Below are 13,899 nucleotides of genomic sequence, written 5' to 3'. Positions count from 1 at the left end.
AGTTACTGTATAGGGAAAAAAAAACAGGTTAAACAATATTTAGATAAGTTAGATGTATTCAAGTCGGCAGGATCTGATGAAATTCATCCTAGGGTACTTAAGGAACTAACTGATGCAATCTTGGGAATATTAGCTATTGTGACAAAGTTCCTCCTCTACTCTGGTGGGTCCTGCGCTTATTGGCAGATTTGCTCATCTCAGTGATCTTCCCCACAGTCTGGGTCAACTCCTCCTGTGTCTGATCATGCTTGTATTACTTAGTCCTCCAGCAGCACATCCTCTCACTCTCAGCGTCTTGTGCCTCTTGCTCCCAGCTCCTCACACGCACTTCCTCTCCTTTGGCTCCCCCCTGCCTGACTGGAGTGAGCTCCTTTTTAAACCCAGGTGCCCTGATTAGCCTGCCTTGATTGGCTGCAGGTGTTCTAATCAGCCTGTCTACCTGAATTGGTTCTAGCAGGTTCCTGATTCCTCTCGTGCAGCTCCTGCTCTGGTCATTCAGGGAACAGAAAACTACTCATCCAGTGACCAGTATATTTGCCCTCACCAGACTCCTGTACCCCATTGGTCTAGGTCTGTCACATATCCTTCCCCACTGCTCAACACCAAGGGGTTGGGCAGCTTGGGATGTCACAGAGTGCACACGGGACAAGCCATCAGCATTGCAGTGACGGCTCCATGCTCTGTGTTGCACACGGAACTGGAAAGGTTGGAGGGATAAGAACCACCTGGTTACCCTTGTGTTCTTCTCCTTGTTCCGCTGCATCCATTGAAGAGGGGGATGGTCGGTCACGAGGATAAATTTGCGCCCGAGCAAGTAGTAGTGCAATGCTTCCATGGCCTATTTTATGGCGAGGCACTCTCTCTCCACCACTGCATATTTTTGTTCCCTCGGAAGGAGTTTCCTACTGAGGTAGAGAACTGGGTGTTCCTCCTTCCCGATCATCTGTGATAGAACGGCCCCCAACCCTACTTCCGATGCATCTGTCTGCAGGATAAATTCTTTTGTGAAATCAGGGGCTATCAGTACAGGGTTGCTGCAGAGGGCAGTCTGTAGGTCTGTGAATGCTTCCTCTGCTGCGTCAGACCATCTCACCAGATCACATCCATGGGCTTTCAACTAGGTCCGTCAGGGGACTTGCCCTTGTGGCAAAATGGGGGATAAATCGTTGGTAATACCCCACTACACCTAGGAATGCCTGGACTTGTTTCTTGCGACGTGGTTGGGGCCAATTTTGCATGGCCTCCAACTTGTTCACTTGGGGTTTTACCAGACCTTTTCCCACAATGTAGCCAAGATATTTGGCCTCCGTAAACCCTACAGCGCACTTGGCAGGGTTTGCTGTAAGGCCAGCTTGCCTGAAGGTATCAAGGACTGCCTCCACCTTCTCTAGGTGGGCTTCCCAGTATAGGGTATGAATGACCACATTGTCCAAGTAGGCAGCAGCATAATTGTTATGTGGGTGTAACAGCTTGTCCATGAGGCATTGGAAAGTAGCCAGGGCCCCATGTAGTCCAAAAGGGAGGACAGTATATTGAAAAAGACCCTCTGGTGTAGAGAACACAGTCTTTTCCTTTGCGTCTTCTGCAAGGGGAATCTGCCAGTACCCCTTTGTCAAGTCTAGAGTAGTCAAGTACCGGGCATTACCCAGACGGTCCACTAGCTCATCTATGCGAGGTATGGGGTATGCGTTGAACTGGGATACTTTGTTTAGTCGCCGGAAGTCATTGCAAAACCTTGTGGTGCCATCACGTTTGGGCACCAGTATAATTGGGCTGGACCACTGACTGTAAGATTCTTCAATGATCCCCAACTCCAGCATTTTTTTTACTTCTGCTTTTATTTCCTCTTTTAGCCGCTGGCACCCGATAGGGCCTCATTGTTATTCTGGTCCCAGGGTTCGTGACAATGTGGTGATATGTCTCGGCTGTTCGACTCGGTTTTGTCGAGAACACATCTTGGTTCCAGAAGATCATCTCAGATAACTCATTCTTCTGGTCTGGTGTTAAATCAGGAGACACTCTCACCTGTTTGGAAGGCTTGTTTTCCTGGGTTAGATCTTTTTGGACAGTTATGCATGCCTCTTGTGCATGCCAGGGTTTCAGAAGGTTGATGTGATAAATCTGTTCTTGTTTTCGGCGTCCGGCCTGCCGCACCTTGTAGGTTACTTCTCCCACATGTTCAACCACCTCATAGGGCCCCTGCCATTGGGTCAGAAGCTTGCTTTCTGACGTGGGTACCAACATCATCACCTGATCCCCTGGTTGGAACTGTCAGACTTTTGCCTGGCGATTGTAATGGGTTCTCTGGGCCTCCTGTGCCTTTTCCAAATGTTCCTGTACAATAGGGGTGACCCGGGCTATCCGGTCTTGCATCTGTATTACATGTTCTATTATATTTCTCTCCTCATTGGGTTCCTCTTCCCAGATCTCTTTGGTGATATCTAGTATGCCACGGGGGTGATGCCCATATAATAACTCGAAGACGGAAAACCCAGTTGAGGCTTGAGGTACCTCCCGGATAGCGAACATAAGGTAGGGTAGTAGGGTGTCCCAATCCCTTCCGTCCCGACTTACCACCTTCCTTATCATAGCCTTGAGGGTTCAGTTAAACCTTTCTACTAACCGATCAGTCTGCAGATGGTAGACTGAAGTTCTCAGGGTATGTATATGGAGCAGCGTACAGAGGTCCTTCATTAGTTTTGTCATAAATGGGGTTCCTTGGTCTGTTAATATCTCTTTTAGTAGCCTCACTCGAGCAAAGATCCCCACCAGCTCTTTGGCTATCGTTTTAGAGGCTGTGTTCCGCAGGGGGACGGCTTCTGGGTAGCGAGTAGCATAGTCCAAAACAACAAGTATATATTGGTGGCCCCGAGCCGTCTTCTCCATGTGTCCCACTAGGTTCATGGCTATTAGCTCAAAGGGGACCTCAATGATGGGAAGGGGTACTAAAGGTGCCCTCAGGTGGGGACAGGGACTGTGCAGCTGACACTCCGAGCAGGACGCACAGTACCTCCGCACTTCTTCATGTACTCCGGGACAGAAGAACCGTCATAGGATTCATGCCAGGGTCTTCTCTACCCCAAAAAGTCCCCCAAAAAGATGACTATGAGCAAGACTTAATACAGCGTTCTGGTGTTTTTGAGGTACTAGGATCTGCTGTACCTTCTGCCCCTGTACTGGTGCAACCCGGTATAAGAGATTCTTCTTCATTATGAAGTAGGGTCCTGGTCCCTGGGTTTTCCCTTCCACGGGGACCCCATCTATTTCAGTCACCTCCTTCCTAATGTTGCCGTACCTTGGGTCTTCGGCCTGGTCCTGTCCAAAATTTCCTCTCCCGGGGCTAATCTGCCCAAGATCTAGGGGCCCAGTCTCTGTTGCCTCTACTGGTTCAGCAGCGTTATGGTGGGGGACAGAATCGGGTGCTTCTCCCTCCTGGGTGGTCTCTTTTTCAGCTGCTTGGGTCCGCCTACCTACGAGAACGACTCTCTGGCTTTGAATCAGTATTCGCGTTCCCAAGGCTTTAGCTGCTCTCTTTTCCCTTTTCAACTTTCTACCCTGTTTGGGAAGGGAAAATAAATCTGGAGATATTTCAGAGAAGACTAGGGGTTGACTGTCTACTGTAGAGGCCTCACTAACTTCAGGGTTCCCCTCTTTCTCCAATTTTCCTACTGGAAGTAAGTCTCCAAACCCTGGGAAGTCTCTCCCTATGAGCACCGAGTACGGGAGTTTAGGGACTACACCTGCTGCTATTTCAGTAGCGTTCCGCTGAATCTTGAGTTTTACTGGGATGGTGGAGTAATAACCAACTGTCCCATGGACGCATGTTATCCCCGTATGCTTAGCCCGCAGCAGCTGACTACACTTCACGAGCTTCCCCGAGACAAGAGTGATAGCACTCCCTGAATCAACCAGTGCCGTGGTCTCTACCCCATTTAGCTTTACTGGTCTGGTGTACATATGTAGGGTTAGTGAGACCCCCATAAGGTGGATTAGGGAGCATGGGTCTGCCCAGTTCCACAGGTTACACTGCATCGACTCCTCAGCATTGGGACACTGTGCAGTAGTATGTCCCCACTCCCTGCAAGCATACCATCTGTATGGAGCCCTAGGCATTCCCCGATCTCTCGGTTTGGGCAATCTAACATCATGATCCTCTTCTCCCTCCATGTTCTGACTCTTTGTGGCCTCTGGTGGGCCTTCAGCCCCTCTCTTTTTCCACCTGGGCCCTCCTGGTGGCCCAGTCACCCAAGCTCTAGGGCTTGGTGCTGCTGGTTTAACCCGGGGTGCCTCTTCCTTAACTGGTCGGGTCAGCTCCCTCGCCGTCCTTCGCCTTTCTACCAGTGCAACAACCTCATCATAGGTGGAGGGTTCGTTCTGGCTTACCCAGGCACGAAGGTCTGGCGGTGGTCCCCTCATGTATCAGTCAATGACTAGAACCTCTAGTATCTCTCTCAGACTCTGGGACTCCGTTTGCAACCACTAGCGTGCGAGATGGATGAGGTCATAAAACTGGGACCGCAGGGTTTTGTATTCCTGGTACCTCCACTCGTGATACCGCTGGGCCCGCACTGTGGTCATTACCCCAGATCTGGCCAGGATCTCTGCTTTCAGCTGGGGTAGTCTGCTGCAGCCTCTTCAGGCAGATCATAGTAAGCCTTCTGGGCCTCCCCACAGAGGAATGGGGCAAGGATGCCAGACCACTGATCTCGAGGCCAGGCCTCCCGTAGGACTGTCCTCTCAAAGGCCAGAAGGTATGCCTCTACATCATCCTCCCACGTCATTTTCTGCAGCCAATGGCTGGCCCATATGATCTGCGTCCCATCATGGCTATGGTTCAGCTCTGTAAGGGTCTTTACTCGGTTTACCAGTTTCTGCAACATAGCCCGGTCTTGAGAAGCCTGGTCCATCAGCAGGCGATTAGTCTCTTGCTGCAGCCACACTGCCTCCTGTTGGGCAGCTGCCTGAACACGGGTAGCCTCCTGCTGGGCTGCTGTAGCTTGTATCAATGCCTGCACTAAGTCATCCATTGTGGTGAAAAAAAAAAAAAAAAACACAAAACCAAATCTCTACTTTTTTTTTTTTTTAAATCACTCTCCTCCTTCTGGTGCGCTGTGCACACCAAATCCCACCCTGTCATAACCTTAGTCCCAGATCTGGACCTTAGCGTCCAAAATATGGGGGTTAGCATGAAAACCTCCAAGCTTAGTCACCAGCTTGGACCTGGTACCTGCTGCCACCACCCAAAAAATTAGAGTGTTTTGGGGCACTCTGGTCCCCCTGAAAAACCTTCCCTGGGGACCCCCAAGACCCAAATCCCTTGAGTCTCACAACAAAGGGAAATAATCCTTTTTTCCTTCCCCCCTCCAGGTGCTCCTGGAGAGATACACAGACACAAGCTCTGTGAAACTACCCTCTCCGTTCCCAATCCTGGAAACAAAAAGGACTTTCCTATTCCCCCAGAGGGAATGCAAAATCAGGCGAGCCAATTCAACACACACACATCTCCCCTGATTTCTTCCTCCCACCAATTCCCTGGTGAGTACAGACTCAATTTCCCTGAAGTAAAGAAAAACTCCAACAGGTCTTAAAAGAAAACTTTATATAAAAAAGAAAGAAAAAATACAAATGGTCTCTCTGTATTAAGGTGATACAATACAGGGCTAATTGCTTAAAAGAATATTGAATAAACAGCCTTATTCAAAAAGAATACAAATCAAAGCACTCCAGCACTTATATTCATGCAAATATCAAAGAAAAGAAACCATATAACTTACTATCTGATCTCTTTGTCCTTACACTTAGAAACAGAAGACTAGAAAGTAGAACTACTTCTCCAAAGCTCAGAGAAAGCAGGCAGCCAGAAAACAAAGACCTCAGACACACAATTCCCTCCACCCAAAGTTGAAAAAATCTGGTTTCCTGATTGGTCCTCTGGTCAGGTGCTTTAGGTGAAAGAGACATTAACCCTTAGCTATCTGTTTATGACACACCCCTAACACCAGTTGTGACTCATAGACTTTAGGGTCAGAAGGGACCAATATGATCATTTAGTCTGACCTCCTGCACAAAGCAGGCCACAGAACCCTACCCATCCACTTCTATAACAAACCCCTAACCTATGTCTGAATTATTGAAGTCTTCAAATTGTGGTTTGAAGACCTCAAGCTGCAGAGAATCCACCAGCAAGTGACCCATGCCCCACGCTGCAGAGGAAGGTGAAAAACCTCCAGGGCCTCTGCCAATCTGCCCTGGAGGAAAATTCCTTCCCGACCCCAAATATGGCGATCAGCTAAACCCTGAGCATGTGGGCAAGACTCACCAGCCAGCACTCAGGAAAGAATTCTCTGCAGTAACTCAGATCCCATCCCATCCAACATCCCATCACCAACCACTGGGCATACTTACCACCTGACGATCAAAGATCAATTGCCAAAATTAGGCTATCCCATCATACTATCCCTTCCATAAACTTATCAAGCTTAGTCTTAAAGCCAGATATGTCTTTTGCCCCCACTACTCCCCTTGGAAGGCTGTTCCAGAACTTCACTCCTCTAATGGTTAGAAACCTTCGTCTAATTTCAAGTCTAAACTTCCTAGTGTCCAGTTTATACCCATTTGTTCTTATGTGTGACAAAGTTCCTCCTCTACTCTAGTGGGTTCTGCGCTTATTCGCAGATTTGCTCACCTCAGTGATCTTCCCCACAGTCTGGGTCAGCTCCTCCTGTGTCTGATCACGCTTGTACTCCTTAGTCCTCCAGCAGCACACACTCTCACTCTCAGCTCCTTGCGCCTCTTGCTCCCAGCTCCTCACACGCACTTCCTCTCCTCTGGCTCCCCTCCGCCTGATTGGAGTGAGTTCCTTTTTAAACCCAGGTGCCCTGATTAGCCTGCCTTGATTGGATGCAGGTGTTCTAATCAGCTTGTCTGCCTTAATTGGTTCTAGCAGGTTCCTGATTACTCTAGTGCAGCCCCTGCTCTGGTCATTCAGGGAACAGAAAACTACTCATCCAGTGACCAGTATATTTGCCCTCTACCAGACTCCTTTACCCCACTGGTCTGGGTCTGTCACACTATTATATCTGAGAACTCATGGAGGACAGGTGAGGTCCCAGATGATTGGAAAAGAGCAAACATAGTACCTATCTTTAAAAAGGGAAACAAAGAGGACCCAGTGAACTATAGACCAGTCAGCCTAACTTCAATTTCTGGAAGGACACTGAAACAAATGAATAAACAATCAATTTGTAAGTATGTTTCAGAGAATACTAGGGTTATATGTAATAGCCACCAAGGATCTGTCAAACCACCCTATTTCCTTCTTTGACAGTTGTGATACAGCATGGACAGAGAGCCGCAGTAGAGAATTAGAAGGGAGCCTTATTCCATGTAGAGGGAAGATAGTTTGCTATAGATTCATTAAAGCACCTGAAGCCAGTCACCAGACAAAACTCCCCTGCTTCAATCAAACAAGGGGGAGGAGTTGAAGCAGAGTGGATTGGTGTTGGAGCAGAGAGCATTTTGGAGGGAAGCAGAGGAAAGTTTGGAGAGGTGCTGTGGTGAGCTAAGACGACCAAGACCCTAGGTAAAAGGACACCTGGCTCGTGCAGAGGGAGGGCAGGAAGCCTCCACAAGCTGAAGGGCAGGAGAGGGAAGTAGCCCAGGGGAAGGAACCGCTAGTTCAAGTGGTTTACTGCTATCCCTAGGGCCCCTGGGCTGGGACCCGGAGTAGAGGGCAGGGCTGGGTCCCTCCCTCTCCACTCCCCTCCTCTAGGACACTAGTGGGGCAGTTAATATCCCAGTTCAGGGGCAAGAAATGGCCCCCTCATCCCCCAAGAAGAGAAAGTGCGAGACTCATCATAGTAGTGCCGGCAATTTGTCACACAGTATGGCCTAGAGCAGTGGTCCCCAACGTGGTGCCCATGGGCACCATGGCGCCCACCAGGGCATTTATGTGTGCCCACATAGTGCCCAGCAGGGGAGAGAAGCCGCGGCCCTGCACCTGACGGTGATAGAGAACTTAGGCTTCAGGTGCAGTGTTCTCTGTACCCGGCAGGCGTGGGCCTGCCTAATGCCCTGCTGGGGAGAGAAGCCGCGGCCCTGCACCTGCTGGGGATAGGGAACTCAGGCTGCAGGCGCAGTGTTCTCTGTTCCCGGCAGGTGTGGGCCTGCCTAATGCCCCGCTGGGGAGAGAAGCTGCGGCCCCGTGTCTGCCAGGGACAGAGAGCTCCAGGGCTGCAGGCTGTGGGCGCTGGTGTTCTTGGTCCCTGGCAGGCGTGGGACCCGCCTAGTGCGCAGCAGAGGAGAGAATCTGGGCCCCCGCGCCTGCTGGGGACAAAGTATTCTGGGGCTGCGGGCACTGGTGTTCTCTGTCCTCGCAGCTTCTCTCCGGCTTCTCTCTGGATTCATATTAAATATATTTTTTGGTATTATTTAATGTACAAATACAAAATAAGCCTTGAAAAATTGTTGGCGCCTGCCACACTATTCTGAAAACATGAATGTGCTACTGGTCACAAAAAGGTTGGGGACCACTGGCCTAGAGGATAGGGAAGAAGCAGCAGATGTGATATATCTTGATTTTATTCATACTTCTGACGCAGTCCCAAATGACATACTCCTATATAAACTAGGGAAATGTGGGGTAGATGAAATTACTACAAGGTGGGTTCACAACTGGTTGAAAGACTGTATTCAACAAGTAGTTATCAATGGTTCACTGTCCAAATGGGAGGACTTATCCAGTGAGGTCCTGTAGGGGTCTGTCTTGGATCTGGAGTTTAATAATGGAGTGAAGAGTATTCTTATAAAATCTGTGAATGACACTAAGCTAGGAAGGGTTGCAAGCATTGGGAGGACAGGATTAGAATTCAGAACAACCTTGACAAATAGGAGAATTGATCTGAAATCAACAAGATGATATGCAATAAAGACATGTGGCAAGTACTACACTTAGAAAGGAAAAAAAATCAAATGCAGAAATATAAAATGGAGAGTAACTGGTTAGGGAATAGTACTGCAGAAAAGGATCTGGAGGTTACGGGGGATCACAAGTGGTATATGAGCCAACAATGTGATGTGTGTTGTGAAAAAGGCTAATATTCTGGGGTGTATTAAAAGGAGTGCTGCGTACAAGATGCAAGAAGTAATTATCCTGCTCGATGATGGTGAGGTTTCAGCTGGAGAAGTATGCCCATTTTTGGGTGCTGCACTTTAGGAAAGATGTGGACAAACTGGAGAGAGACCAGAGGACAGGAAAAAAAATGATAAAAAGTTTAGAAGACATGAATCTGAGGAAAGATTAAGAAAACCGGACATGTTTAAGTCTTCAGTAAAGATGACTAAGGGGTGATCTGATAACAGTGTTCAAATATGTTAAGGGCTGTTATAAAGAAGATAGTGTTCAATTGTTCTGCATGTGCACTGAAGGTAGGACAAGAAGTAATCTGCAGCCAGGGAAATTTAGGTTAGATATTAGGAAAAACTTTCTAACTCTGAGGGTTGTTAAGCACAGGAACAGGTTACCAAGGGAGTTGTGGAATCCCTGTCACTGGAGGTTTTTAAGAACAGGTTAAACTGACACCTGCATGATCAGATTCTAGGTATACTTGGCCTGTCTCGCCGCAGGGGGAGTGACTTCTTGAGGTCCCTTCCAACCATACATTTCTATGAAAATACTTACTGGGGCAATTCAAGTGAAACTGAAGGAATCCTTTTGACAAGCCAATAAAGTTGACATGTCAACCTAAGTTATCTCCCAACAATACTTTAGTGCTACAATCACAATAAACATGGCTCACATAATGCAGTATCAGTAGATGGATTCCACAGGTGAAGGGTTCTTAACCACATAAGCATTTGTTTTGTGGGGAGAAGAGGGAAAGGAAGGGAGGGAAAGAGAAGAGAGGTTAAAGGAGAGATCCCTATAGGGTGACCAGACCACTCGTGTGAAAAATCTGGACAGGGGTAGGGGGTAATAGGAGCCTGTATAAGAAAAAGACCCCAAAATTGGAACTGTCCCTATAAAATTGGGACATCTGGTCACCCTAGATCCCTACAAGAGAGTGGCCAAAGATAAAGCTAAAAGTGTAAGATACACTTTTTCCAGGAGGGTGGATAAAAATCAATTAAAAAAAATTTAAAAATTGGATTTATTTAAATCTGATTTTTTTGATAAAATTCTTTAGATAGATTTTTTCCCTCAAAAAGTTAGTTTTAATTAAGATACATTATAACTCAAAGATATCTCATCATGGAATAGGGATTATAAATTCTAATTCTATAGTATGAGACAATATATTCATGTAATGTTTAAGAAAAGTTTTGTAAATTAGTTCCAATAGTTCTTGGATCAGGGACCCAATCTTACGAGGTGGATTCCAAGGCCTTCTATATAGATTATTTAGGTTAATCTTTCTATCTACCCAATGGGACTCAGTGCTCAGTCTAGAAGATACCAACAGAGATGCTTAGTTTTGCAGTTCTCAAACTGTAGATTTATGTCTCCAGAGATAACATGCTTGTTAACAGCAAAAATGTTTTTAAATAAATATATAATATAGAGAGATGAGAAATAACAGACCTCAACCCTATTGTCCCTCTGCAAATTTGTGTACACAGAGTCAATCCCTTACCCCTCTCTAAAAGTGCAAATTTTCCAAAAGTTCAACGAACAGAAGATTGTTGGGGGTGGAATAGATCTGGACAAGGAGAAGTCTGCAGATAAAATGTGAGATGGGCGAGAGTAGAAACAAAAGTGAAACTGTTTGAGCAGCATATTCCAGAAGTATTGAGGTCTTTCTGAGTGTAGCCTTCATTGATTTGAGATCTACCATGACATTCTCTCACTAGAAGGGAAAACCTATAAAGGCAGCAGGCCATAAAAGAGACCTAGTTTGGGAATATTTTAATGAAGTTCCTCTACCTGTGGGTAACACAGACATGCATGCAAAATGCAAACAGTGCAACAAAGAAATGCAAGGCCTGGTTACCGGAATGAAACAACATCATGAGAAGTGTTCCTTCTCAGGAGGAAGTTGTGTTGTGATGAAAGGAACATGTCTGAACATGCCGGATCTTCAGGCTGGTAAACTTCTTTATTTCATACTTCTTTCTTAAGGACTGGCTGCCTCCCTTTTGGACTATTCTTGAATTCTCATGTTTGAGCAAAAAATATAGCTGTTACTCTATGGTACTATCATTTTAGACGGAGTTGCGATCAAAATAAATAGCTGAAATAGGCAGATCTTCCTTTTGTAATTTCACCTTTAAAGTAGTACTGAGTGTCAGTGAATGCAATGAACATTACTAAATGAGCACTATGGGAATAATAATTAAATAACTGCATTGTTTTATTTTGTTTAGGAGAATCCATCCTCAACATACAAGATTCTGAAGACTCTCCACCTTCAAGATCACCATCATTTTCTACAGTTTCAGAGTTATCTGCCAATGATAGTGTTTCAGTCACATCATGTATGTAACATAGCTACAGTATATCACCTGTAGCAAAAAGAAAAAAAATGTCCATCATCCAGAAACAACCAAAGGTAAGCTTGTGATAAGAACCAGCAGATTACAAATAGAGGTAACTGATGAAAAAATTGCCCCATTGGTTTATGCAACAAACTCTCCTTTCCGTATGATTGAGAACCCACACTTCATTAACATGGTTCAGTCATTAAGTCCAGGATACAGTCCTCTCAACAGAAGAGATGTCACAGGCAAATTGTTGGATAAAGTGTATGAAAGAGAAACTGAGCAGTGTGCAAAAGGTCTAGAGGGTAAAATTGTTAACCTGAGTCTGGATGGTGGAGCAATGTCCACAATGATCCTGTTGTATGTGCTTCTGTGGCAACAATTGATACACTAGGAAACGCACAAGCCATAGAATATTTACAAGAAGTAACAGTAAAAGCTATAACAAACTGAGAAAAAAATTCAAATGTCTAGTATGCTACTTGGTCACAGACAATGCTGCAAATGTATCCAAGTTGAGAAGAAATTATTTAGGAGTGAAGAGAGTCCCAAGCTAACAACATACAGTTGCAGTGCTCGTTTCATGTACCTCCTAGCCAAAGACTTCAGTGTTCCAGAATTAAAGACTAATGTGGTTGAAATTGCAAAATACTTCCCTAACAACCACTTTCGAAGAAACTGAGTGAGATCTTAAAAAGAAAAATATGCAATGACAGAGTTAAATTACATGCATTAAAAAAAAAATGGGATAAGCACTATCTCCAGCTTATTTTCTTGCAAATATTCTCAGTACTTAGTACCAGGGTCAAATCTGAACTGCTGAAGAAGAGGACTTGGCTATGGTATGGACATCCAGCAATAATCCCTCCATAATGCCAACTATAATAAACTTCAGAGCTAAGGGCGATCCATTCAAGAAATATATGTTTGCTGATGATGTTTTAAAGAAAGTCACACCAGTAAACTGGTGGAAATCACTTAAGCACTTGGATTCAGAGACTGTTGAAGTGATAATCACATTTTTAACAGCAGTAGCTTCTTCTGCTGGTGTAGAAAGAATATGTTCTTCCTTTGGACTAATTCATTCCAAATTTAGAAATCGTTTGGGACCTGAAAAATCAGGAAAGCTAGTTTTTCTTTTCCATATTATGAACAAACGGGAAAATGAAGGTGAAGATGACTGAGTTAGCTGCAGAAGCCAATATTTTAAGTTTCTCATATTGACCTGGCTGACATACTTGATTTAATTTTTTTTTTAAATTTCATTTAACTATTTTAGTTATAAACAATTTTAACTACAATCAGGTTTGTTTTTAAAAACTTGAATGTTTAACTAAATTTGAAAACTCATATGCTTGTTTTGTTAAAATAGTATATGTTTACTGTGGGAAAAAAAATCGAGAATACATAATGTTGTTGTTTTTGTGAAATAAAACAATTTAAATGTTTGTCTGGTGATGTTCTCCTCCTAATACAACAGGCAAGAAAATCCTCCAAATATTAATGATTAATTGTTGAGCTGGAGATAGTTCACCTCCCAATGGCTTCATAAATATCTTCTTCAATTACCTTTGGTAAATGAAATAACCAAACAACCATTCATTTTCTGATATAGCTGTAAAACAAATCTGAAAAGTTTTCAAAATAAATCACTTTAAAAATGTGTAATGTGTACTTTCTAAAAATGAAACCTACATCTATCTATCTCAGGGAGTTGTGAAGAATATGTATTATGGTTATTACAACCAACAAGAATTCATTTTTATGTAGAAATCCATGATTAAATCCAGTCTTCCTGACTAGCGATTTAAATCACTTAATCATTTAAATCAAATCCACCCTGCTTAATATCACTTAAAATCTACATTTTATAGGCAATACATTTGTTTAATTGTTTATCTTTACCAGTGAGTTTGTATGAAGTGTGGGGCAAATCTTCTCAGGTTTTGTGAAGGCTGGTCTATGTCCACTTTCTATTGTTGAAGTGGTGAACCAACTGATAAATTTACACTGCTCTTCTTGAGCAGAGTAGACAGTACTGTACAGATTCCTGGGGTACAGTGCTGGGAGCTGGGGAGGGATTGGGCTGGTGCCTTTCTCTGTGCCATTCATGAGTGGCTCTGGGAGCATTCATGCAATCTAGCTAGGTGTGGGGATCCACATGCTGTTGTGCTGAGTGATCACAGCACCTGGAGGGGTTTGCTGCTGGTCACTAGCAATGCATTGTGAGAGACAGCCCAGGCTGGAGAGAGTTCAGGGGGCACAGCAGTCCCAGGCCACACCCCGGGGATCCCATCACACTAATCTCACTCTGAACTGGCCAGTCAGGGGGGATGAAGCAATTCACAGGGGGGATGAAGCAAATGATCTGGAACATATTGTTACTTAGATCCACACTTAATGGGAGCTAGCAAAAAACTTCCA

At 45.0% G+C, this 13,899-nt stretch overlaps 1 protein-coding gene across 3 annotated transcripts in view; it reads right to left on the bottom strand.

Moving 5' to 3' along the window:
• The window catches only part of GTF2E1 (general transcription factor IIE subunit 1), a 115,224-nt gene that overhangs the window by 40,457 nt on the left and 60,868 nt on the right, over positions 1 to 13,899 (bottom strand). The gene's annotated exons all lie outside the window — the stretch shown is intronic.

This window comes from Gopherus evgoodei, chromosome 1 (genome assembly GCF_007399415.2).
Source record: "Gopherus evgoodei ecotype Sinaloan lineage chromosome 1, rGopEvg1_v1.p, whole genome shotgun sequence".
NCBI classification, from domain to species: domain Eukaryota; kingdom Metazoa; phylum Chordata; order Testudines; family Testudinidae; genus Gopherus; species Gopherus evgoodei.
The sequence above is the reverse complement of the archived record's forward strand: the minus strand, read 5'-3'. Positions and strand labels throughout refer to the sequence as shown.